This window comes from Varroa jacobsoni, unplaced genomic scaffold, assembly GCF_002532875.2.
Source record: "Varroa jacobsoni isolate VJ856 unplaced genomic scaffold, vjacob_1.0 scaffold_1430, whole genome shotgun sequence".
Taxonomy (NCBI): Eukaryota; Metazoa; Arthropoda; class Arachnida; order Mesostigmata; family Varroidae; genus Varroa; species Varroa jacobsoni.
The window spans coordinates 172727-199877 of NW_019214332.1; the positions used below are offsets into that span (position 1 = coordinate 172727).

General features: G+C 40.3%; 2 long non-coding RNA genes across 11 annotated transcripts in view; both read right to left on the reverse strand.

Annotated features, from left to right (window-relative positions):
• Positions 1-12376, reverse strand: part of LOC111270027 (uncharacterized) — a 44338-nt gene extending 31962 nt beyond the window's left edge. The window contains exon 1 of one of the 2 annotated variants that reach the window (XR_002686087.2): positions 12083-12376. This is a non-coding gene — a long non-coding RNA (uncharacterized LOC111270027). The remainder of the gene's footprint in view (positions 1-12082) is intronic. The other variant, XR_002686086.2, reaches the window with a different exon arrangement.
• Positions 12377-18163: 5787 nt separating this feature from the next.
• The window catches only part of LOC111270022 (uncharacterized), a 136448-nt gene continuing 127460 nt past the window's right edge, over positions 18164-27151 (reverse strand). For 7 of the 9 annotated variants that reach the window (XR_002686078.2, XR_002686077.2, XR_002686076.2 and 4 more), the window contains 2 exons: positions 18747-19069; positions 18164-18579 (listed from right to left, as the gene is read on the reverse strand). This is a non-coding gene — a long non-coding RNA (uncharacterized LOC111270022). Of the gene's footprint in view, positions 18580-18746; positions 19070-19313; positions 19773-19797; positions 20107-27151 lie in introns of those variants that run through there. The other 2 variants (XR_015314790.1, XR_015314793.1) reach the window with 2 other exon arrangements.

Genomic DNA, 27151 nt, shown 5'->3' on the forward strand with positions numbered 1-27151 from the left:
GTGGATTGCTCATGATAGATAACTCAGCCAATCATTTGCGGAAAATGCCTGTTCTAAATTTTCGATAACCTGCTTGTAACGCTCGGCATCTGTAGACATTAAGCCTGTAAAGCAATCCCTGCCACTGATGTCTTCTAGGGACGAGCAGCTGACGGTCGCATCCTCTTCACTTTGCACAATATGAAGTACCAGTCGTTTGTTACATCCAGATGATTTTAGTAATTTTGACAGGCTTTAAAGCTGTAGGCGCGTCACCATTTTTCGCTGGCGAACTCGACCTAGCGTGAAGCTTTATTGCGTCGTTGGATTGGACTAGTACAATGGTACTACGGTACTGCTTCGAAACCCAATTAACTTCAATCACAGCTTGTGGCCAACGAGGAATTAAACTTACTCTTGGCGTAGGCCTTTTCTAGACTAAGTGAGATAGAAGTGAACAATGTAAACCGCTCACTGTAGGGATTTTCCTAAAAAGCAGAATTCTGTAAATACAGCAAAAGAAAACACTGAAAAGCAATTCTATATCAATCAAAGATTTTTACGGTGTGCAGCTGCCGATAATTGCAATTTGCATGAACTTCGCTATTTTTTGGCGCTGGTGATATTTATTCCATCCCATCATGTTTGTTATTAAGGTTAAAAAATGTTTGGGAGTGGCGACACCTTATTGGGAATTCCTTCGTTTGTTCTCCTAACAAAATACATTTTTTCCCCTTCTTTGCACAACGGTCGTTCTTGGCACCACTTGAAAGTTCTCAATGGGCGAGCCGAAGTGCTATAGATATCCCTATGTTGAAAATTATGTTCCTACATACATACAAAGATTCTGCAGTACCTGGCAATTTTCTGTTATGCAATAATTTCTCGCGTCCCTCTAGCCATCGACGTTTGGCAATAACACCATCGGCAACTATAGGCTTATTTCTCTTCAATGCTTCCTGCTATTGTTCTGTTAATATTCAAACACAGTGAAGGAGCCCATTGTTGAACTCCCTATACTGCTAGCTTCAAATACCCTGGCGGCGTAACCTACTTTCTTCTGTATTCTGTTAACTATATTCATTTGCACTGGCGGTGTATATGTATCTGTATGCCTATAGAATACATTTTGATTTGGGCTTTTTCGCAAGGGTTTTTTTGTTAAGGGTGTGTGTGTGAGTAGGCTAGAAAGTCTATATTCTGGAGGGCAAAACTGTCCTCTAGAACACAGGCAGACCTTGTTATGTGATTGAACGTTGTTCTGTAAATGGGAATTTATGTCTAAGAAATTCTATTCGATACTGACAGAAAGGTGAAAGCAATGAGTTGAACACAGTATACGTACGACATGTTATCCCTCTGGTAGCGCAATGTATAACATGTTTGCCTGCTAAGCTTAGGAATACGTGACGGTTTCAATCCGTATCAGGAAATAGACGTACTTCGTTTCGTGCTGGCAAGAGGTGGTCCTCGAAAGTGACGCCTAAAAGCGGGAGCTGAACCCATTTATGTCGATTTGCGCCGACGGTGTTTAGAGACACGACTATGATGCCGCCACTGCACAGTCCTTCAATAGCATTATCATGAGAGAGTAATAAATAAATGTTTTTGTACACATTTCAATGTTTTTGTAGCTTTCCTCGTTAATTAGTATATAGTTATTTACAAACATGCAGATGGAATTATAGGGTATCCTGCAAGTCTATTGAGCTGCAAACTTTTGCCGCTAAATCCACAGTGAGGCCAACGGAGTATGTTTCGCAAGTAATTTTCGTTCTATATTATTACTATTACTTAATTACTGTGCAATTCACTCAGCAACAGCTTTAAAATTAGAAAAAAAAACAATCTACATAGTGGTATATTCACTCTAAACATTGCTTTTATAGTTTGTGTGGTAGGATTAAGCCACGAAGAGCCCCTTTATACCATTACATTGTGGCCAATTTGTAAGTCTTTTGAATAAAGGAAACCGTTGTATTGCAAATCGGGCCTTTTTTAAAGACTATCTGTAATAAATTTAACTGTGCTAGCTTTGTTATTGAAATCTTCAGTCGTGCATCTTTAAATAATTATCCTGGAACAGTTTTTTCTATATTGCCAAAAGAAAAATTGTATATGTATTTTGTATCCGACAGCTTACTGCTATTATCTTGCCATTATTCTTTACGTAATAAAAGGGCAGTACAGATACTAGCGAGAAAATGACTTCGAATTAAAAATCGTTGGCAAAGCAAACGTATGAATGAAGTGTAAAGAGTGAGATGGCAGTCGAAGGGCCGTTTAAAATATACATAAATGTGCTTCATCTTGAGATTACACGGTTAGCTCCAAATGTATGTAATATTATATATATATATATAATAACTAGTCTAGAAAATGTCAGTTAGGAACATTTTTTAGCACACACGTACGCCCTAAAATATCTAGAACCATTTTGACCTACCGCTATCTCAATTGACTCGTTGATCAAGTATTAGCTTTTAAGATTTTCTTTGCATCTGTTGTGTATAAGTGAGATAACATTAGACACCTTTATTATCCTCGGGAAAAAGGTTTGGTATATTTGCAGAATTAAGTAGAGTAGGAAAGCAGACACTTTAGCAAAGGATTAGGACCATCAAGCGACCACTACCTCCACTGCCAGACAGTTACCTCGGATACGATGCCCGGAGCGGCGCGCGTGAGCTGCCTAATACGACCAACGACGTTAAAAGAAAAAGCCTATTTCTGTACGGGGGCAAAGTCCGTCATGTACCTACGTATCTGGGATAATCCCAATAAGTACAAGTGGAAATTACTAAGCGAGAGCTAAAGGGGCCCTGCCAGCCTTCCATTTGCCTCCCGAGGCCTTTTAAGGTCCCCCCGCACCAACGCGGGGCGAGACGGTTGACACGTGTATGGAACTATGACCCATCGACGCCGTTGGTAACTTGGGGCAAAACGGAACAGTCAGCCAACGCAAAAGCTGAACTGGCTCGATTGAGTGGCTGTGAATCGGGGCTAACAGAGCTGTAGCCTAAGAAAAGGAAAACAAATGTGGGAAAAGCAAGTCCAAACTGGGTAATTTGCAGGTCAAATAAAGACAAATGCATGTTGCCTTTAAAAATAGCGTCGATAATTGAATTGTTGAATGGTATCAAGCATTCGGGAGCTGACGTGATGCTTCCGCCGAGCAATAGCTCTGATAATTTTAGTTCATGACAGTGGAACTTATTGCACTAGTGTAGTGTTTTCCAAGGCGTGTAGGACAATTATCGGTGTGTCCGTGTAATTTACTTTCCTTTCCTTTGGAATCCATTATCGAATGTCCTGCGACTTGTTTGTTCGTCGATCGATGAGAGTAAATGCTACGATGAGTGCTGGCTTATTTCTAACCTTTCTGAGAAAGATATACACGCTAGGGTTAGTAAACTATATCGATTTTTAGTATCATCCAACAAGACTTTGATTTAAATGGATAAATTTAAAAAAAAAAAGGATGAAGGCATTTGACTCGTTCAAGAAAATATATAACAAAAATTCTGCTTCATCTTTAACCTAAATAGATGGAATATGAAGGTATCTAGTATAAGCTAAAAAAATCAAAAACAATAATAGCTTACAAACGACACATGCTATTTGCTATTTTTAGGCTGGATACGAAATTTTTCTCGCTATATTGCGCTACAGTATACAAATATTACTAAACTAGTTACGTCAAGAAGTGGCTTGTACTAGTAAATACAGCTAGATGTATGGTCGTAGAATCTATACAGGCTTTTTGCTATTTACAAGCACCTGAGATGATGGTTATACTCGTTCCATGTTCTCCTATTTTTTCGAGTTATGAGGATTTCATAGGCGTAATTACACCTATTGGTATTATTAAGGCATATTGAATACGTGACAAGAAGAAAAGAAGCTTTTAAGAAACTTTTTGCTGTGCTGTAAAGCTGAAGCCTTTGTGGCTTTAAGATTATGCTCCGATTTGACGAAACGTAATTGAAATACTCCCGAATATAACCATATTAGAAATACTCATCCGGCACTATACGTTCATAAATTGGCTGTCCGATTTTCAGTTTATACCAGTCTTTCAAAAATATTTCCTCATAAGGTCTTTAAGCTGTTTAGTTGCTCACCAATTTTTTCTGTTACTGTTGAAATAATTTTCGGCATTCCCCAAGGACATAGACGACTGAATTTTCGCTTGTCGTACAAACATATCGTAGGAGGTTTTGTTTTACCTTTATGCCCGTTTAAAGATCGATGTGATCCTTTTTAGCAGCGTCCTTCTCCAAAACAAAGAAGAAACCAAAGAACAAAATTCATCCGTAAAAGTTCCGTAAATGAATCGTTTGAGAGCATACAGGGCCGAATGCACCCGTCGTTATTCCGATACATATCCCACGTACGTAGTAATGTTAAGCCTCGGGATAAATGTAATGATCGCCTTTTTTCAACCTTTAACATTTAGATAATGTCTCCAGTCTTATATCGGGTACTAGCGTTAAACATCACTCCATCTAATTTGGTTTCAGGTATTTCACACGACTACCACGCTAATTATAGCATAGGCCAAAATTTATATGGAAGCATGTTTAGCTGAGGCAGAGCAAATTAAGTCGGATTTCTTGAAGGCCGAGTTAATTAGGAAACAAAGAATTCTCGGTGGAACCAGTTTAATTATGGTGGAGTTCGTATGGATTGTTTCTTGGTATATGGGGTTGTATATAATTAACGAAAAGTTCCTAATTCATCTCACAGACTCCCGGGACGCTTTGCAATCGTAAACGTCGACCACGTGTGAAATGAGAGAAGTAGACAACATAGTAAAACAAACTTCAATTCATCACTAAAAAGCAAATAATCAACCTATAAAACCAATATCAAATCAACTTAATTACATTGAATCATTGTTTTTAGAAGACAACAGATGCCGATGTCAATTAGTGACTATCGCTATTATGTAGAATTCGTCACACATCGTCGAAAATAAGGAAGACAATGGTTTGTATTATATCAAATATCTTGATTGGTTATTAACTGAGGAACAATATTGCCAAACGAATATGCTCCGTCTGTTTTTTTTTTTTTTTCGTAAGCTCATTTTTTCACGCGACACACAAATTTTCATGGCTACAGTAAAATTATTTTATTTGATACATAAATTCACTGCGCTTGAAGAGGCACGAATGCAATTCAAATATAAGCACAAAAACAGAAACTAGATGTACCTTTCCAGGCCAACAACTACAGCCTTAGCAGAAATTTATGTTTACGTGAATGTTGAAAACATTGCATACAAAACGTGTACTGGAAAAATTAAACATTTTTTCAACCTGTTGCAGGAGATCAAAAACACTATAGCTCGCCCCTTGCTGTAGCATTAGGAATGAAGGATCAGCATACGACCTTTTCTGGCAAACTATTCCCAGGTATTTACCTGCCCTACCCCCCAACGAGGCTTATGTAAACTGGACTCTTATTGTAGGAACGGTTTCTACAACATTATGCTTTGAACAGGGTAGCATAGTTCTTGCCAGATTCGAGTCAGCTTACTCTAGCAGAAATACAGTAAACAGCTATAAGGAGAAATGTCAACAAAGTCTTGCAAGACTTCATTCTGCATACTGAACATATACGGATATGATGGTGGTATTTTAGCTTGGGGAACCTTGCGTGTTAGTAGCTCTACCATATGACATTTACGGTTAATCCATAATAAGTTGTACAATTTTTGGCAGTTAATTTTCAAGGTATGTTATCTGACTTCACCTAACGAGCTAGACCTTTTTTCCACTTACAGTGAGCCTATACGTAGAATAGCATTTTCCTATGATAGAATGATAGAATGGATAAAGAGTATGCCTTTCACGGCGGGTTTTTTTTTGTTTGCGTCTACGGCTGCTAGTTTTGAATTTCTATTGCTTACGAATACGAAAAAATAGTATTACTAGATTTTTATATAAAAATCGAGCGAAAAAAAAAGCCAAACGAAAAAATCAGAGTTAACGTGAACTTTTGTTATAACTTCTTAAGGGGTTGTAGTCTACAGCCTACTTAAATCTACAGCAAAAGACTGGCGTGCATCGTGGGTCAAAGGATGAATGAAATAAGATGCTTGCCCTAAAGTAAATTTTCATTGTTTCTCTAAGGCCATTAGCATACGAATGTATGCGAAACAAAATCCCCCTCTAACGAGATACCCGGACTCAGGTCAATTGATTGCATATTGTACAGCATTGAGAAATGTAATGACGGTTGAAGGTTTGAGGAAACAACTTAGTTGTGTTTGTGGCACTGGAGGCCTTGTTCCAACTTGCTTGAATTTTTGATAAATGCAAGAGGACATTTAAGCAGGCACATGCCTTCCGGCCTTAAGTGTTTTCGCTATTTTTTTTTTATATATTTTAAGTTTAATATTGAACAATTGAAACTGTGCTTTATTCTGAGTCGAATTACTAGCATGGCCGCATTTTAAAAAATGCATACTAATTAAAATTAGCTTGTTGTATTTTTCTGCTTAATAGAATTGCGTATAACAAGTTGCGTGAACTTGACTTTAACAACCGTGGAAAATAACTAAAAAAGCAACTTGTGGACAGCCAGTGACGCCAGCTCGTGTCTCTATATTGGAATATAACGATTCCAGAGAAGCTGAAATGGAGAACGACTTAATGGTACTTTTCTTCGTGATTTTTGTTTTTGGTATTACGTTAGTTAGAAAACAATAGACATTAACTGTATAAAATGGTCTATTCATGCGCTGAAATTTAGGTATGATGAGCCTGTCGCTGACATCTATTATATGTAAATACATACGTCAACAGCATGAATTGAAGCAGGATGTAGCACGTAAACGTATTTGTTGCATTATTTATTCTTACTAACACACAAAAACGTCGTGTTGTTTTAGATGGCTATTGGTCACCGGAAAGTTGTCGGAGTATTATGAAGGTACTGGAAAATAGAAGATGCTGATTAAAAAAGCTCACAGCAAGACGACAGAATGGCCTCGTGGGTTACTACAGTAAACGGACATACCAAGCCTTTAAGAAAGATAGCGGATGAAAAACACAGACCTAACGGACACGTTTATGCTAAGTCAAAGAGGAGCTTGACGCCCTTAAGATAGCAAAAGGATTCACCATATGGTTTCATTTATCTTTGCGGTAAGAATGATCATGAACGACAAATAGACTTGAGAACGGGACGAGACTCCTCATCCCGGACCTGCACGTCTCGCATAATCATAACAGCAGCGAATTTGCCTACTACTGACTGGACGCGGTTAGTACCAGTCCTGCATGGTATCACATTTGAATGTTATATGCGTAAGATGAAACAGATAGGGCTCATCACCCTGTATTCAACTATAAAGCTTACTAAGAAGAGCTCAGAGGAGTACTGCTAGCTGTATCTTGAACCATGTTGTTGATCATCAGCTTGAGTCTATAGGGAACTGGTATAAAGGAACGACCCTATTTCGGGACCGTTACGCACAAGAAGGAAAAATTGAAAAACCAGAAAGGAAACTTGAAGAAGAGCGATAGGAAGGATGAGAACAAACATAAAAAGACCAACTTTCCTCTTGTTTTCATTGAGGAATTTGAAGTAATGTTTGAATACGAATAATGGGTGTTATGGTGATTTACACCATCAGGAGCCCGGCTTAATTTGTCTGCGGACAGATGCGTGAGTTCCACACTCGGGTGGCACCAAATAAAAATAGCTCCAAGTCCCTCGGTCGTGCGTAAATGCATTAGCCATATATTTATAAAAAAAAAAATTGGCTGTTACTTATACTCAGTTTGATTGGAGCTCGTGGCAGAATTACGGTAGAAGTTAGCTTGGAACTTAGATCACCGATAAAAGTTTCAGCTACTCATTCATTTATTTCGGATCGGTGAATTCTGTCGTATCCCTTTAACAAAGTGACTTCACTCTTTTTTTTTTAAGGAATCCGATTTTTACAAAAACACCGCTGTCGTTATGCACATTGTACTGCCAACCTATATTGCAAATATAGATAAAAATGAGGGTTGCAGAGTTGCGCGTGGGCACGCTTACCTATTCCAACCGATAATTAGCGAGTTGTCCTAAACACTCGTATGAGTCCCGTCTGAAGAAAGAGACAACTGAGTTTACCGTTGATAGTGGGGATACTGTACGGCCTGGCCATCTCGCCACTCTCTCTACTAGTTGCTTCGACGAGAATAACGATCAGAGTCCGATTACTTTTCGAGTACTATCGCGTTCGAATTTTTAGCTATCGATGTAAGTTTGACATCGCTAAAAAAACTATAGGAATTGAATTGTACGAGCCCATTAGATTCGCCGTTAGTGAGTGAGGTCGCTGACCGTGCGGTCAGTAATCGAAGTTAAACTACCGGTTAAACTCAGAGGATAAACTTAGCGTTTGAAACAGGCACCAAAGATGATGCGAAAAACTAAACGCCAAGCTTCGTACTATTGTAGCCAACCAATGGTTAGCGTTTGTGCGCGGCCAAATGGAGAGAACTTGGAAAGCCATAATAGCGTAAAGGTTAATATGTCATTTTCACTACGTATCGGCGTTTAATTATCCAGGCCACCGTGCGCATGGATACTAGGTTTATACGAGGTGTTTTATTATCGAGCTTTCATAGATACGCCTTTCTATGAATATTATATGCGATACAAACTGATACTTCCACAACAGTTTACCTAAATAAACATGCTTTTCAATCAGATGACCGCAATTATCGCGGATATCACTATGATCAAATGCTCTGAGTAAACTAAACTTTCTCCTCAACGGATCATATTTTGTCTTAATCTAGTATCGAAACAAAGCGGAATAATGCTGCTGGAACATATCATACAAACAATACTCTTACTCAGTCACCATCATAAAGCATTAGAGACAACATAAAAAGCTAGAAATGTGCCAAGCAATATTTTCATTGCTGTTCTCCTCGTGGTCAGATCGAAAACGTGGACAGTCACCGTCATCGCGTGCTGGCATACCCGCTCCTTCTCTTTTTTGTTATCTATTGAAATATGTTTTCCCAGAACTGTGATCACTGCTACTATGATAAACAAAAGCTCCTCCAGCTTTCTCTATAACCTTACGCGGAAGTTTTGTTTCTGCGAGGTCCTCTTGTTTTTTCTTCTGTCCGTTTCGTTATCCGAAACCAAGCTTATGCAGTTATAGCCTCCTTTTCCGTTCGAAATTAGGTCCAGCTTTCCGCATTCTTTTTGTCGGCTGCCCGTTCCATCGACTCTTTTGAAAAAAGTTGCCCTTATTGGGTGAGACACCCAAGCTCTGGTTTGCTACTAGACTGGACAGGGTCTAAAATTCCCGAATAAAGCGTTTTATTGAAATCCCAGATAGTTACTGCTCGCATTTCAGACCCATATTACTGTTAAAAAGCACCCTTGTATCCCATTCCACACAGCCACTCACCCTCTGAACCATTTCCTTTTGCCGGGTCTACCCGTTCTGCTCTGCCACGTACAGTCAAAAATAAGTTTAAACGCTAAGTTAGTCAGTTGGAAATAGTGAGCGTTGCTGTCCATAGGTAAAAATTTAAAAGGCACGAGCTTATTAGAGAAGTTGTCTTATGGACCAGACAGGCACTCCAGCTAACGAAGAAACGAAAGTTCCATCGAGCTTTAAGGAGCAATGGTCGGCGCAAAGGGGAGAACGACACGCAGATAGATCTATGTCGTTGTTATCAGCGAAATACCAATACGATGGCTATTCGTTCAGTTCAGCAGTAAAGAGGCGAGTTTATCTGTGTTTCTTCCCCCTGTCCTTTGTTAGGGCAAAGCGACCGAAGTAACCGCAGATCCGCAGTCGGAGCAGCTGTAATCCGAGCAAAACGAAAGGGATGTCCACGTAATATTGTCACTTTCTACGCGTACCCCTCTGAAGATCAGACCATAACACCACTACTATTTCCATTTTCTATTTCTCTTTATTTCTTCCCCTGTCACTGACGTGGACGCTAGCAGTGTTCTTTTTGATTTACTCTAGGCCCTACACTTTGCAGCTGTCGACGCGCGCCGCCTTGCCACGTTTCAAACGACGTATTCTTTTCATAAATGCACGCTTTTCTCGTCAGGGCGACGGTGCTTTTATATGCTGCTATACGAGTAAACACTGAAAAGCTAGGGAGAAGCGCCACGTTACGTGACCAGTTTAATTGTCATCTTCGTCACCCTTCTAGTAGTTCGTTTGATAGTGGCACGACGACAAGTAAGGAAACAGAGAAACAATAATTTTTTTTTTTTATAGATCAACGACTGTTCTAAAACTAATGCCAAAATCGGAATAAGGAAAAAAAGCCGAAACAGCATATAATACTAATAAAAGGATCAAGTGTATCGGTCACTTGGCACATATATGGGGGCGAAAAGGAGATATTGTATTATCGTTAATGAAACCCTGCGTGAAGTCTCGCCTGTATTCAGCCATTTGTCTTACTTTGCAGCGCCATAAACCAAATAACAATAAAATCTAAAATGCGCGTTCTTGTCGTTGAGCTAATGCCACATTGTTCAACGAAACCAGTGTATATATATGTACAATTCGTAACTTAAAAATTTGCTGTTTTTCATCAGAAGCATCGACGGCTATATGCAGTTGCGTACGTGAGCAGGACTTTTCGAAGGCGTAAGTAAGATGAACCGACTTACTCATTGAGCGCTTAATTGGACGCAATTTTGTTGGGAGGGAAAATGCATGAAGATCCATTACCTCTCATTATACGCTGGCTAATTCGCACATGGTTGGAAAAATTTCCTTGGTAAAAACCTCGGGGAACATCCAAACAAAGGAGAATAATTCAAAGGAAACATCGGCTAAGGACTACTACGTAATAGGAGTTCCGTCGCTGTTTGTGTGCGCCCACTGAAACGCCACTTAGAAAACAACACTCTTCAATATGACGAAACGTGTAGCTTTCATCATTAAGTAAGTACTATACCACAAGGCTAACAAGCTGCGCAAAAAACTACATCGTATTCTCGTATAACTATTAATTATTTTTTAAGTAACCTGCGTTCTCTGGTAAGCTATACTTAATGTTGATTAGAATCAGTTGAATAGTTAGTAAGAGATTAGCATAGACATTTTGACCACACACGACATTATACTGTGTCACCGTTTGCTTGATAAGCTAAAATATAAATTGTCCTAAAATCACGAAGCTATTTTCGCATGAACAAGTTCGCGCGTGTATTCCGATTTATGCGCTTTAAAACTGTAGTAAAACATATGAGATACGTTCGCATGGTTTACAGAGGAAAACCATAAAAAAACTAGTAATTTATGGCTGTGGCAAAAAATAATAAATATTATTGCTAGAAAAGGTCACAAACTTAATGTAGTGATAATATTAGTGTTGTGAACCTAAAAAAATATGCAGATGTGCTTATTATATATGTGTTATTTTTTGCGGGTATTAGGCTTGAATTAAATGAGACGCTTTCTGCGAAAGTTGATAATTCTACGATACGAAAAGTTACTGGAACTTTGTACGGATATAACAAAACTCGACATAAAGCCAGTGAATCCACTTTCAAGCTAGCTTACGTTTGATAAGCCTGGTAATGTACGCATTTGATACAGAGAATCTGTACAATCATTGAGGCAATAGGATTTCTTCTATTTTGGGTTTTGGATTTTTTTTTCGCTTTTCTTTGTTGTTTTTCTTACAAGTTAACCCACCCTCATGCAATACCAGCGTTCAAGTCACTCTCCTTACTGGCAGAAAGAGCCGACGAAACCAACGACGTATTTCCCTATTTACAAACGACCGCATCCAAAGCGAATACATAGACTGGAGCCGCGCTATCTGGGGTTCATATACAAGATGCTGCCCGTATATTACGCAGATCGGAACCTACATGAACACCGTGCTCCCTTATGCCTGTTTATTCCACTATATCTAGAGGACATAGATCCGAAATCTCACCCGCATTTCTACAATGCATGAATGCAGCGGAAGGCAAATTTGAGAAAATTTCGTGGTTTTGTTCTCCGTCTTTATATTCTTCACGAAACCAAATGATCTAACTGGCCTTGGGAAATCGAACGAAATCTACCTACGAGCGAATCGGCTATACGTACCTTGGAGCCATTCCCTTCGCCTATTGTTCACAAAGGTTCAAGAACTCCGAAGTGTGAGGCAAGAATGCCGAACCAAAAAGGAAGAACAGAAAATAGCGGAGTTGTCCCAAAATAACGGGTAGGTAGAGCGTGCTACAGCCCTTAGCAGCAACTCCGGCCGTAGTAGTAGAAGTAACAGTTGCACTAATGGTAGTGCCACCGATAGGAAACGAGCATTCGATCTGTCCCCGTTTTTCTTTTACATTCTTCGTGTATTCGTCCTACATCGCCCCATTTTCATTGTACTCTAGCTCTTTCCATATATTTCTCTCCTGAGAAAGAGAGACTCGTTTTGTGCCACTAAGACCTTGTTCCTTGCACTCTTGCCCAGCTGTCACTGGGAACAATCGTTTAATGCTTGGACTGCCACTGGCCCTGCGCGTACCTTGTCGGTAGTGGCTCCACAGCGATTTTCTTTGCCCCTTCTCTTCCTTCCTTGGGAGAATTACTATGCGTAGCCCAATACACAAGCAGGCCAGAAATATCGCTGTAATGACAACATGCCATGCTGCTGTACAACCATAGCGCTGGGTCACGCTACGAGCCGGGTAGGGCGCACAATGCGACTTAAACAGCATTAGCTTGATCGGCTCGGTCGAGTATATCTTCTTCCCACGCAACGCAAAACGGCTTACGTCACTAACTGACGTCGATCGCCGGCAGGTTCGGTGGCTGGCTTGTGAGCTACTAGTCTTTCTTACTGCTGTACAGGAGTCTTGTTGCCAGCGCCGTTTGCTCTGCGACTTCTCCCACCACGTTTAATTTCTTCCATCCTGTGATTTCCTGTGTACCACCTTGCTTTTTTCTTTCTATCTGCATTTGTTACAGTTTCTGATGGAATCTAACAGAGTAGAACATACGAGTAAGGCCCGGCTGTATTCTCCGGTTCACTATTCGTTTCCCATCATCGTTGCGCAGCCAGATGGGCAACTAGACAAGAAATAAGTAAGGGTGAAATAGCTAGGAATAAAAGATAGAACGAGACAGAAAAAAGGCAAACGAGAAGAGAATGAGGTTGTAAAAAAGATTTCATGCAATTACATTATGGTCCTTTTCCTTTCACCACTGCTAACACGGGGGCTGCCCGGCTTTGCTGCCGAAGGCTTTCGGCAGTTGGCTGACTGAGCTCGCCTTGATGCTAATGAAGTTTCTATTTTTTCTTTTACTAATCAGCATCGGAAAATGCCACATGTAAGAGAGTAGGATAAGAACCAAGGTGGAAAACGCAAAAAGTTGTATTTTATCGTTTTCGTGTGGACCACTACAGCTACGGCCCGGTATGGAACCTGGGGAGCCAACGGAATCGCTTAGAAGGTACGGTCACTATTCGCTCCATTCACGATGTCCATTTACTCGTAAGAGGTGTTGAGGTCTAGATTCGCGTGATGTATTTTTGCGTACATGTGCGTGTGGCAAATCTCTGCCAATACAGCCACCCAATCAGCTCGATATTTGTTGCCCCACTAATTCATGCTGGAATTGCATCACATATACATAGTGGCAGGAGCCCAAACATTGATTATGAGTATTTGTTCTTGTTCGCAACAAATATGTGTAGCAATCGCCCCCACTGCTTAGCACGAAGGTACATTTTTCGCGCAAATCCGTAAAGGCTATCTCGACTACTTCAACAGCGGCTGCATGAGGCAGGAGCAACATCTGTAAATATGTTTTGACAGCACTACGAGTATGTCTTGGTACTGACCCACCGACTGAAGCAGGGCATCGTGAGATGAAATGACAAGGCGTGAATTACGTAAACACAGCAGTTGTTTCCTGCTAATCACGCGACGTTTTTCATGAATCCGCGATATCTTAACTATTCAGAAAAGCGGCCATATACCTTTGGAAGTTAAACCGTTGTACATGAAGCGCCACTGGGAAGCTGGATCCGTCTAAATCCCGATCATAACGCATCAAACAAACGCATCGTAATCAAACAGTTACATACAATTTTATTTGAACTCCAGTATCAGACTACGTATCAACCGAAACTTACGTTTAATTTCCAGACAACAAGATTTAGCCGTATAAGACTGAGCTGATTATTGAATGATACAAGTCGAATTATGGTCTAGCTTAAAAATTATTAATATAATAAAGTTTGGTAACACTGATCGTGACAACCTTGCGGCTCTGCTCATGTCGAAGGTGGTACACAATGAAACGAGACGACACGGACGGCTCGCAGGAAAGAGACCCACGAAGTCTCAAAGAATAAAAAGCATCGTAACGAAGACACCTCGCGCCAAACTTTACCATTTGCTTCGCACAGATAGAGGACCAGCTCATGCAAAACGAGAGAAAAAAAAATTGCTTTATACTATTTGGAGCCATTAAAGGCAGAATTTTTGCTCAATGGGCTTGTAGCTGGTGTAACAGCAGCGCAAAGATATCAGCTTATTAAAGAACAGACATTTATGTGAAAACCTTGTTCGTCGAGAAACTTTGAGCGGATGCCAATTTTTTTTAACCATAAGTTGGAGAGCTTATATCCTTCACTAATATCCTAAAGGCCTACAACGTTGCCTTAAATTAGTTAGGTCAAATTCGGGCAAAGCCTCATCTGCGAATACAACGTAATGCTAAACCGTACGACATTTTAGGAAGCGTGAACTACAGTCTAGAGTGAGTAATACTGATGTTAAAGTCTTCTATCCTCCAGTTTCAAACGTAAAAATTTGGAACGACAGGCAAGACCCGCAAGAGCGGCAAAATTTAAGCTAGCGCCCAATAAGAATATTCAGAGAATAACTGTCAGTATATTTCACGGCTTTCAAGCATAGAAGCGCACAAGGCTTTGATGAACTATGCAGAACCCTGACGAAGTCGTCGTATGAACATTTAATAGACGCTGAGAAATATCGGAATTTTTACTAAATAACAATACAATAGTATTTGTATTGTCTCATATATAAGAGGCATTCTAAAAAAAATTCCTACATAAATTTCCTACATAAAATGTGTAACTTCCGTCGTTTCTTCAAAGTAATTTCAAAGGGAATATGTTCTGAGAAACGAAATAGTCCAGGATAATTGTAGCCATAAGGAATGTATGAGTTAATATTTCTTAAGTTGACAGAACCAGATAAAATAGATGCAGGACGACACAGCAAGATCACGTGCGGGCCTATCTACCTTCCGACGCTTACGCATCTTGTTGATGCAGTCGTTGCCGAATTTTCGAGAACGTTTGTTGGGTATTGGATATTAGTAGACGTGAACGAAAAACATTAGTATGACGCTTCTGAACTTTCGGTAAGGGCGTAGGCAATGTTTTCGGTATGTTTATAGCTAATGATCAAACAAAGCTGGCAAAATCTTTCGTTTACTAATTCCGAGCTTGAAGCAGTATACATTTGGCTCTACGAGCAAGTGCCTTCCGGGTATGATCTCATGCTACCGTAAACGCAAGCGGATGATTCTGAAACGCAATGGCCTAAGCTGGCTCTCCAAAGGGTTAGTTGGAAGCTTCTGATAGACTATCTTTGCAAAAAGAAGGTCAAGGGCAAGCTACTCCTTAAAAATGTAAACATCGCGCTCGCAGCTTACGGCTCTAATGGTTATAGATTTAAGTCGAAGCAGAATATTTAGGTAGACTATTGTTGTTGGCCGAGATAACGAGTGCCACTTTCGAAACCCTGAGGCAGATAAGGAATATTTTCATAGCTTACGCAGACTTCATATCGTATGTAAAGTTAGGTCACTGACGTTAGATCGCTTACGTTAATTTCGCCTACTTTAGACATCACCACTGATTTTATTTCAAAACGAATCGTTCTGTTATTGGCTCCAAAGGTTTCATAGTAGTTTTTCTCGGCGTTCCAATGTTTTAATCTAACAATGATGAGCGACGAGAACATTTGTATGGAGACACGGCTGATTTCATTAACTTGCCTAGAACCAATGAGAAAACTTGTAAAAGTTATTGGAAGCCTAGTCACGAGGCACAGGTTCATGAATCTGCAGAAATTTAGGCGTAATATGAAAAGCATCCTAAACGACATATGTATTCACTAGATTTTTCCGATACAATGAAAGCGGTACTTGTTCTACCTACCGTGAAATTCTGTGAAACAAATCCCTAGAATCTTACTACTAACGGGCAGCCGTAACTTGTAAAAAAAGTGGTTTACTATTTGCAGAAAGACCAATGCGCTTTCCTCGACCAGCTGGAGTATTTTTTTACCAAGCCGTTTTTTAGGTATTTAACAAAAACTTCGTATAAGACATACTATAAACATACAATGATGTTGATTGCTAGGATTCAATTAAACGTGAACGATCCTAACGAAGTAATATTTACGTTTAGCATAATTGGTACACACGATGCGTTGGTGTATTGGATTTCGACAATCTGATATACTTTTGTACTTAAAGGTGTCGCGTTCGTCACCGGCTTTCAATTTTTAGAGGCCAAGTTCAGATTGTCCTTAAAATATTCACTAATGAAACTTACGATATGCGCGCTTAACAGAATATCTTCTTTTCTGAGCATTCCCATTTAATGCTCTTTTCAATTCAGTAGCATCAATTATGTGGCATTATACGCTTAAGAACAGCGACTGGATACGCAGCCCCATCGTGAAGGCGGCACCATGTGCATCAAAACTAGTCCTTGCTACGGTTGCTTCGTTCCGCACTAGTGTGAAGCTATATTGCTTTTAGCCCCTTGGTCCAAGAATCGCGATGTTAAGGTTATAACTATGCGTGGCATAATTTCTATGTTGGAACCCGACAGTTTTTTAAATTGCTTTGAGTATAGTAAATCAGTTCTTGAGCTATAATAACCATGTATTGTATATACAGTGGTGGCTTAAGAATAACATGAATGATCTTACTTTGGATGCTTACCAGACGGTCATATCAAATCCAGAGCGGTTATTTTTTTAGAGATCTCGCTGCTTCAGCGGCTTACCGTTTGGGAGATCACATTCAACTCCATTTATAGAGCCGCTTGGATTAATTCAAATGCGACATGAGCGCCTTTTCTTTTTTCGTTAAGAACATAAATCCAATGTGAATATATGGACTGTACCAGCAAGCATCCTAAAAATCCCAACGAATATTCAATAATATTGCGCCTATAAATCCACAAGTTCGTCTTGAATCTTTCGAAAAAGTGATCTGCTCTTTCTAGTCCCCTTCGATGTTCACCATGGTGGTTTCACCAATCGTGTAACCAATGAACGCTACTATAGACCTACCTCCGTGAATGAATCGTGCAATGGATGATTTATCGGCCAATAGACAAATACGATCAGCCCCCCAAACGACATCGATTGTTTCTAAATAATGCCAGCAACTCAACGAACGCTCATGTTTAGGCCGTTGTTCTACACAGTTACGACAGCGTCATAAGATTACGGAGTTTAACATCATTACGTGGCTAGTTGTTAGCTATGGATAGTTCGAGGATAATCTAATTTCTATTGTCATTACCGCCCACAAGATGGATCAATCAATCCATTAGAAAGCAATTGTAGTTATTTTTGCTGCAGACGATTACGCTCGCTTCATTGTCTAGATCGGATTAATTATCCCATATGGCCCTAAGCTACTATTCCGTTATACTAGCAAACATTCAATCGGAAGCCTAATACGCCCATAATAATTATCCTGACCAAAAATGGTTCTCTACTAGGAAAATGACTGAAGTAATAATAATACTACTGCTGCTTTACTTAATGTGTGAAACTTAGCTTTTGAAAACGTCGAGGCCGTATTTTTCTTACCATTGTAAACATGCAGATATTGGCAAGAAGATCTCAATCAGCTACTGATCGGTGCAAAATTTAGAATGTCTTACGACTGATACTCATTAAAAAGCATCCTCAAAATTAGCAAAATTGACGTTACTGCTTAGGGGCGCATGCAACCGGGTTCGATGTCCTTATTAAGGGCTTAACTGTCAGATGCAAGAGCCTTTATGTCCTGGCAGCTTGCACCTATAAAGAAAAAGCTCCACAACAAGCCGCCTTGTGGCGACAAAATTACTTCAAAAGGCAGGCATAATGACAGAACTATACCCAGTAAAGACAGTTTTTGAAGTGGATGAAGCCGTAGCTGTTATTGGTTCATTACAAATGAATCAATAGTAATAATGATCATTTAGTCCATAGGCTGTACATTGTGTGTGTATCTTGATGGCGCACCTCACGTTGATCCTCATTTCGCTTCTTCTGCCGCCTACAATGACACCAACTTAATCAGGAAGCTCCGGCGCAGTCTGCCCACGTCGACGTGGCGATCTAACAATTCCTCGATCGGTTCTTCGTCAGGACAGATTGCATATAAAGCCAGCGCGAAGTCTTCTTCGTTTAGAGACATTGAATCATTTTATAGTAACGTTAGGTGACGAAATCAAACCTCAGGAGCCAACTGTTACGTGTTTCCAATCTGTGCAACGGTTCGTAGTTGACAACCTATTTAGTCTTTTTGATGGGGATGACCGCCGACTATGGGACCACGACACCACAGTGAAAAAGAAATCCAAAATGCAGAAGGTCCTTAACGTGCAAACGAGAGAATCTCAATACGTTTGTGAAGTGAATAGACGCAAATTTTCAAGTTATTGTATTGTTTTTAATAAATCAAATCAACAAAAAAAAAATTCACAACTTACTTATACCACTAGAGCGAAAAAGACGACTTCGCGCTCACAGCGTGTTATGCTGGCCATTCTGTCATTTAAATGCTTGGAACCGCTTCATCCTTCAGAATTGGGTGCCGCCGTGGTTTTTGTCGGCAAAGCCCGCTTCAGACGTATGGCGCCTGCTGTTATGGAAGCTCAACCGCAAGCTTCGTGCTCCTATTTACGATCTTCGGGAAGTCTAATTCTGCACACCACTTTTCCGCGCATACTTGAAGACACTTTTGAAAAGAGCTGATCCGTGCGCTCCAATCTCCGACGTAGATTTCTAAACTTTTTGATACTGTCGTTTAGGCCTAATATGAGAAAACAGCAAAAAGACGGCGTTGTTGCATTAACAACTGCTACCGTTCGAACGGACCAAGTCAAATCCTATCATCAAATCGGGATTCTAATCGTAGCTATTCCCAACTTCGTCACGTATAGATATTGGCACTATTGCTTTTTATTTTACACTAAACTGCTAAAATACTAGTACATATTAACAATGTGTGTAACACTTAGTTCAAGTAGCAAACATGTACTATTTAGTGCACGTACGAGATCTTTTCCGCTCTATACCGTTACTAGTCTAATTCGAGTCCTAACATAGTCCACATCTGACCTAGCTTGTTATAAACTAGGTAGTATTTTGTAATTTTTTAGGGTTTTTCGGGCAGGCACCATTTTGTTGCCCACATTGGTCACAGACGAGCACTTCCTAGTAAGCGTCGTGCTCAACAGTCGTGTGGGTAACACAGAACGCAATACGTATCTGTTTTTTTCATGTAATCCAGTACGATTTCTGTCCAACAGCGTTCAAACTAACAAATACGATCGTATTCTCAAGAGAAATATTTAGTCGTACGTTACGGCTGTACAGCTAAGCTACTGCAGTCACTAACGAATCGTGGTGTCGATAAGATACGGTGTTGTTAGGTAGCTCTTTAGATTTCATTTAGTGGAACGTCCCACTGCGCGACGGCTATCGTTAATTAAAAGTTATTGGGTAATTCCTACTATTACGTAGTCTGTGGGCACGTACAATCGAAATAACTGTATCGTAATAGAGGCCGAAGTCTGCAGCCATTACGATCAGAAAAAGCTACACTTGGCCACAATCACTGTTTTCTCAAGCTCTCTCTATGGCAAAATTACTCGCGCATATCATAGCATCTGCGTAATCGCTTAGTCGAGACGCGATTCGTTATCTATAGCACACGTCTAGATCAATTCTGTGTATAAACTATGCGCAGAAGATTCGGGCGGTTTAGCCGTTTAGCTTTTCAAAACGTTCGAAGATGCACCTCGTGTGCGGAAGTACCGTCTAACGGCCATAGCTCTTCTTCTACCTGGTTAATAAATAAATGCGCATTTTTTCACTACAGCTGGGTACGGGTTTTCCTTAACTGCGTAAGCGACCGTTTGGCGTAAAAGTTGCGTGTAATACTTATCCTAATCAATGTTAGATATCAGAAGGAACATCTGTGCCACATACAATAACTCAGTGGGAGATTGCTCATCATGTATACTAGGCAGAAGTAATAGTAATTCAACAGTGCTTTGATCGACTGTCCGTTCAAAAGAGCTGCGTTGGAAACCGTAGCCGATTTTTCTTTGCTTAGAAGTTGAGAACTAGTACAGAGTTAGGTCATCGACTCTTCGAGATTAGCTTTCTTGTATTTTCGACCTCTACGAGTATTTTCGCTTGATGGCTCATTAGATGGATTGTTGTTTGGGGAAACGGGACGACTTATTCTATAGATATCCTGGGCGTACTACGAGGACCGACAGGAAACGGCAACACAATATGATAGCGACCCAGAATGGTAAACTCATCTCGATGATAAATAGTGTGAGACCTTCGACGGGCAGGCCTCCTATCTAATAAACCAGCTGAAGTTTCAACTCGAAATCCGGCACTGGATTGCCAATTTTACGTGTATTTGATTGGAGGACGCAGATTCACTGGCGCTGAAATTACTTCATATCGGAAGTTCTAGTGAATCTGAATGAACTGATTTTGTCTTGAATAAATTTATGTTTGATAATTGATGCTGGAGCTGCACTACATCGGTTACGTGGGTATGGCAAGAGACACAAAATAGCGAAGAAAATAGGCCCCACAATTATTATTAGATTTGGTACCGAAATTAACTCCATCCTGTAGCTTATATTGCAGTACTTCAAATCGCTACCGCACTATATACTGCTAATTGCATTGCTGGGACATTAACACAATAGCAGTGGCAAAGAAAAACAGCTAACTTTGAGGCTGTCTGGCAACAAGGTCGAAGGCGTTCGCCTCGCGACGTCCGTAATACTGCCCAAATAAATCTACATAGACAAGTAGCTAACCAGCGGCATGAAAAGCTTTGCAACAGATAATGGCGCTACAATGTCATTTGAGCCCTTCAGGACTATGCAAACGCTTAACAGAGGGCAGAACGAGAACAAAGAAAAAAAAAGAACTACTGTATACTATACCATGTGTACAGACTCTATTATACAGACGATTTCTTACAGACAAATAACACAACGGGAAAACATACAGGGAAGCAACAAGTAAGTTGCATGCAATACGCTTGAACTGATTTGTCGACGATCGCTGGCTTTCTTAACTGACAAGTACTCATGCAGCTTTCCCGGCGAACTTAAACTTCGATACGTTCATACGATAAGAGAAACTTTTATTCTAGCTGCTACATTCGAGGAAGCACTCACTTGTAGATCTGTAGGACCGATTCGACATTAAACGAAGCAGAAACTTATCCTGAGGCTATCCATACAGAGGGGTATTGTTGCGTTTAAACGACAACATGCTCTTTTTTCAAGTCGAGCTTGGCCACGCGTCTGACCGTAGCCTACTATTGCTAATTAGAATGTCCTTTCATCGTTGACCTTGCGACATCACATATGAGCTTACCTATATCTTCCCATTATCGCCCTCGTTGATTCTACCAAATCAGTATAAACGATAATTTCGTTTGCGGTCGGTTCAGCTTTTTATCGCCATTCTCCGTACATGTCATGTAAAGTTGACGATGTTGACGTCTTATAATCCCTACTAGAGAGAACCATCTGAATTTCCTCATAGCTTAGTAATTGAGCTGCAACATCCAAGTTATGGATTACAATAGATTACAATAGGGCGTGTAATTCAACATGTACTAAACGCTTTAAGTTTCTCTAATTGATTTTGGTAAAAAGTACAATCCGCAACTACTCTACTAGAGAATCAAGTTCGGATGTTGTAGGTAACTCTCCCATAATAACTATCATTGCCTAATAGAGTCTTGTTTTTAAAGTTCTTCATGAATTTTTTACTTATTTCTGTCACACATGAACGAGCATATGAGTGAAACGTCTAATCTATGCAAATTTGATTAGATCCTTCTAAAATGTTTTTGTTATTTTCAAAGCGTTCGTCTACACGCCATCATCGCTTATTCAAATTTCAGCGTTGGAAAATAGTTAAGATAGCCATTGTTGCCACGCCGCTTCATAGATCTGCTGGAAAAACTTCAGATAAGTTCAGCAAGGCTCATCCCCCTCGCTCTCCCTCCCTCTCGCTCGCTCTCTCTCTCACTCACTTCTAGTGGGAACAAGTGTTTGATTTTACGTTTAAAAGGTAAATTTTAAAAAAACTTTAGAGACAGAAGGCGTTCATCGAAAAAATAAATTCCCAATAACGTACAGGTGAGTCCACGGTTGAAATCGATATTTTTTTAATTGTAAGCTATTTTCTTAGGCAGATAAACTTGGATTTCTTTTAAATTGCAGCTTGCGTCTTTTGCAACCGTAATTGTTTATTATTCGCCCTTTTTTCTTGCACATAGCGATATCCAATGTATATTTTTTCCAATAGGAATATTTAAGAAAACAGTTAAATATCTAAAATCGGCTACAGTCATTAGTAGCCTTGGCAACGGCTGAGGGCTCTCATACCCAATGCTTCCGCCAAGGGGCCAATTATCCGTAGAATAGTCTCTACTACGTAAGCCACTTCTACGAAGCAGTTCCTACAATGCGCGCTAGCATCACTTAAAAAGATGCATTTTCGATAAAATAAAAAAAACCGAGTATTTTCGCCGGGCAAGCCCACTAAAGAAAGGCTCGATCATCGTTTTAGACGCTTCCAGATAGTGACCGAAAAAGTCTAAATAGATTTTCAAGATTAGTTCAAATAAATTGAAATAAATACCATTACAGTGTTCGTATCATACACTATTTAATTGTCCTTCCTTGGGGGGTATTGATTTTGGGGTCATTTTGGTGTTCGCGACAGAAGCTCTAGCTATTCTGAAATCTAGGTTCATATTTTTGCGTATGGCCCAGGAACGAAGACATGTTCGCGACAATTAGGTTAACATCGAAGCGTCCGCTTTTGACTTCGCAAGCCACTTCATAAAACTCAAAACACAATGAAGAAACAAATAACACAAATTGACGGGGGTACATCCAGATACAATAGCACGAGGAAGTTCTATTACATAAAAGGAATTTGGGCACTGTGCTAACGGCATCGATATGTATGGGGAAGCGTATACGCAACGAGTGTGCAAATAAATAGGGCAAACAACAAATTATTAGAGCCAACTTTTAGCCACAGACTCGAGACGGGAATATTTATCGAACCGATTACAGCAAGTCAAAAATCGTGCAAAACATTTTCTACAGCTTTACATAATTCTATAATGTAAAGAAGCGCTTTTGGAGTACGAAAACAAAGAAACAAAGAAGTCGTATTCTAATTATAAAGAGCAAGCAACTGCTTTTCTATTCTTCGTCGACTCATCGACCTAGTTCTGTCCGAAATAAATATGCGCTTCGATAGCGTGGTCTGACATGTTATCTTCAATGTCTGCGCGCCTGGTTAAAAGAGACTGATGCACCACTGCCTCAACTTTCTCCATAAAGTCGTGTCACATTTTTATTACAATCGAAAGTTATTGTTTTCTATGAAGATAATTTTTCAGCAACCTTCGGAAACATGATCTATATGCAAATGGGTGGTGGTTATCGAAAGCAATGGCCTATTGCTAATTAACTCTAAAATGTTTCATGTTTTTAAGCACTGGCAAAATGTTCTCATTGCCTCTAGCTCGCCTGTTCACATGCGCTTGATCGAGCTTCCCAGGATCTACAAATGTTTTAAAAATGAGTGCCCTTGAAATCGGAGCTTAAATTAATGGAGTATGTAGCGCTTATGCAAGGTTCCGTATCTTTAAATTGAAGTTAGGCAATATCCATTCCACTAGCGCAGCGGGTCCTTTCCTCCACCAATGCCCATCTAGGTTAGTTGTTAGAAGATATATCGTCTTTAGAAATTGTTATGAATGCTTTTTATGACGTTAGGGGCCAGCAGAGAGGATACGATCTATAACAGGATCAAGGACCCAAGGCTCGGAGTCGATCATGTTTTCCTCTGACCTAGTATATATGAGATGTCACTGGTTGTGTCAAAACCGATTTTCCATACCATTATATATAACCTGTGTGTTCCAATTGTTTTTTAGCGTTATACTTGAAGTTGAGTTTATATGTCAGGCACGATTTCCACTACAAACTGATAAGCACGCTTAACGAACACGCAATATAATTACGCAGGCTGTCATTCGGCAGGCCAAAAATCAATAGTTCCGATGTCACGGAGTGGTGTACCGAAATCATTTCAACATAAAAGGTTCCTGTAAAAAATGTAGGCCGCCTCAAACCGATTCACTTTGTAAGGAACTATAGATAGATAGTATGAAAATTATGGTGCAATTTCCAGTTGATGGTGTTTGTCTGCAATGGCTTTATTGTTTTGCCAAATGAACACTAGCACCATTATTTACTTTACGCCACAGATAGACGAAGCCATGAGCTGACGCCGAAGCTGCGTCCTACTCACAATATTATCATGCGTCAAAGCTTAAAGAATATTACGTGTGGCATGAAGGAAACCGATCTGTCAGCAATACTTATGCTTGCGAATTTAATTTTGACAAACATTTTGAAAAAAAAGATGGCCGTTTTCCCTAGAATCCGCCTAACCAGTTGCTCTAATCAATTCTTGTTTATATCGTATACGATTTTTCTGGGGTCGACCTGGCATAATGGCAGTGAAATCACATTAACTAATAGCCAGGTGATCGTCTTGATTGATTGAGAGATAGGACGAGACCCACTACCCATAATTCGCACCCATGACGTGTTACGACGGTCAAGAACGTTTAGAACCTTCTCTGTAGCCCCTGTTTCATCCCCCCGCTGCTGAGCTCAAAACTGAACAATCTAGTTGACCCATATCTCCGCGCCTCTTTTCTTCTGACCTTTCACCACGTGAGTTTTAATTAGGGACAATCACCAAGTGTGATAGTGTCTGCAGGGCATCCCTTTGTGGTCGTGTAGTTGGGTCTTTGTCAGGACGCTCCGCAGGCCCTGCACCAATCTAACTTAGCTATACAAGACGGCATCTCACGCCCACACCTAATTTTGCTCTAGCAGTTTTTTCCGGCCATTTACCACTTTCTGCCTTTTTCTTTCACCGTTTGTGTCTGCTAGCGATATTAGCACTTTTATCTTTTGCAAAATGTGCCTTATTCACTTCATGCCTTCGCGTACACAGCACTAGGGCACACGGACCCGGCGGCGTACGGCGCTCCGGTTTCTAAACGTACGTTTTGAATCGGGGAAGTAGCTGCAGGAGCCTTGGACGTTCCGCCGGCATTCAGCCGACGGTGGTTTTTGAATTAGCGGTCAACTATGCTCATTAGGATAATAGATGGGAGCTATTAGCATTATACTCAGTGGATGACCTCTTTGTGCTCTATACTCTCGTTCGTGAAGACTGAGAATAGCTAGTCCCAACTACCATTTCATACGGTGGCCGCGCTAACACATGGTTTGTAATGGACTTACATCGCAACTCGGCAGTATCTACCTATCATTAAACGTTTGTACATGCATATTCAGTAACGCAGGCGTTTAGCGATGCTTACTCTCACAGTAACAGCGGCTAAAGCGTCATGACAGTCTGAGAATCGTTAATAGAGATATCGAAGTTTTGACGCCCAATTGTAATTTTCTAGCTGTAAAATATAAAACACGTTTTGCAAGGGACTTTTCAGTAAACATTCTGGGCCTATATCTGAACCTCATCTTGCTCCGTAGCTTCACTTCGCATTTCATGTGAAGCGCAGTGGTCACTTGACTTCGAAAAAAATTATTTGTTCGCTTGAAGTAGTTTCGCATTTTCAGCCAGGAAGTGATGGGGGAGGTAGCATTTTCGGCAACAGTATCAATAGGTGTGCATGGGTGCGCCCAGCATACATTTACTTGTTTGGCAGGCTTTCCTATCCTTTCCCACGGGCCCAGTGGTGAAGACTCTAACTTCTTGTTTACGGGCATTGTACCATTAAATTTACTGGTAACTGTTGTTACCCCGAAGGCTATAAAATTGTCTTGTAACTGTAATAGGTCAATCCTTTGGGAACAGGCGGATATAGTGTCAAATGTGAGGTGACAGACACATGTGTACGAGCTTGAAGCGGCCGTAGTCGACAAGTAGGATCGTAAATGGAAGCTTGTTTGCATGAGTCACGCAGAAAGAGGACAAGCCGCTAACTACCTCCAAGAACCAACAAACACGCAGTAAAAGCTAATATGCGTCGGAGAAACATTGCCCTGACATTAATTATCTTCGAACAGGAAGTACTTTTTATAAAATCTACAGTTTTATATAATACCTTTTTTGTATGCTTCGTCCTTAGCGTTGGGTTTATAAAGGGTTAGTGAATGAGATTGAAAAGTTGTCTATGAAAGCTTTTGCCGTGAATGACTTTCAGCAGTACGTTTCAGGAAGGGTCTCATCATTGTCTCAGATATTTGTCAGGCTAGTGAACATAGTATAGGTGATTTGGAAAGACCAGACAGAGAAAAGAATTACCATATTTACTGCTCTAGTGTATCAGAGTGTGTCTACGGCCAAATTCAAACGCAGACAATTTCTGTATCTTTTTGATTAATAAACACGCGCGTTGTCATGGCACCATCTAAGAGACATTTGAAGCGCCTTTTCCCTTTGCCTGTTGCTGAACTTCATCACTAAACTATGTGTATATGTCGTTGGTCGACAATTGTTTTCCCACATGACCTTGTGACTTGCATTCATCCGTGAAAGTCTTTTTATAATCTTTTGTAGAGTGTACATTATCTTGTTACGTGTGCGTGAAAATCTTCAACGCACGCACCCTTTGTCCTTATCGTTAACGATTAGCCGATAGTTAACACATCGTTAGACTACATATTCTTGTTAGGACTCCTGCTTTTGCGAAGAATCTGGCCCCCTTATTTTGTTTGGCAAGATGAATGTAGAACATGGCTTAACACAATGAATGGACGCCACTACAATG